Raw genomic sequence first — 911 nt, forward strand, 5'->3', positions numbered from 1 at the left:
GTCTGTCCCCAGGCGTGGGGCACTGGAAAGGACAGGAAATACAGGAGATGCGACACACAATGGTGGTCCAAGATGAGACCTAGTCAACCAGGAAGATTGTAGAGTAAGCGTGCTGAGGAGAGGCCTGAGGGAGCCAAAAGGCTGAGGTCCCCCTGAGATTTGAACTCAGATCGCTGGATTCAGAGTCCAGAGTGCTCACCATTACACCATGGGACCTCCTGCACAGAGCCTCTCCTTGCCCCTGCCCACGCCTGCTGACCCCTATGCTCCTGCCTCAGCCTGCCAGTCTCCCTCTCCCTGGAGCTTTTGGGCATTTTCTGCCCATTCTGGAATTTGTATTCACAGAGGGGCCATGTACTGTGACGATGGTCAGCTGTGTCATGCAGTGTTTGAAACCTCTCTGGGGCTGGAACTGGCGGTGTCCCACGCAGGGCAGCCCCTTATCTCTTCACCCAGAGGACCCTTGTAGCACCCCCAGCTCATCCCCTGCAACCGGTGTTGGTTTATCCTTAGGCACCGGATATACCCGTATCTTGTACACTTGTCTAGTCCCAGCTCAGCAATCAGTGAGTGAAAAGCAGGCAATGCTGGAGTAACAATTAGGATTGCTCTTGTGTAGTCTGTAAATAGGCCAGGTGGGTCTTTTTTAGCAGAGGTTTCTCGGTTACGTAACTTGGTCGGATACGAGTATCTGCCTCATCCCTTGTCCCTAAGCATTTGTTTTGCCGGACTCAATGTGTTCCCTGTTCCTGGGCTAAAATCTGCCTGGTGCAGGTACTGGTTTTGGTGGTGGATGATGGCTTTGGTGAATCCCAAGACCATGAAGTACATCTGACCAGGAAGTCCCTGCCCCAGTGTATCGGGGGCCGCCGTTTCCCTTCAGCTGCCATTTTATGTCAGGGGGGTTCTCA

At 53.5% G+C, this 911-nt stretch overlaps 1 non-coding gene across 1 annotated transcript; it reads right to left on the reverse strand.

Moving 5' to 3' along the window:
• Positions 1 to 144: 144 nt before the first annotated feature.
• Positions 145 to 216, reverse strand: TRNAQ-CUG. The gene has a single exon. It is a non-coding gene; the product is annotated as a tRNA-Gln (tRNA).
• Positions 217 to 911: the final 695 nt, after the last annotated feature.

Source organism: Eurypyga helias, unplaced genomic scaffold (assembly GCF_000690775.1).
Source record: "Eurypyga helias isolate BGI_N326 unplaced genomic scaffold, ASM69077v1 scaffold17381, whole genome shotgun sequence".
Classification (NCBI taxonomy): Eukaryota; Metazoa; Chordata; class Aves; order Eurypygiformes; family Eurypygidae; genus Eurypyga; species Eurypyga helias.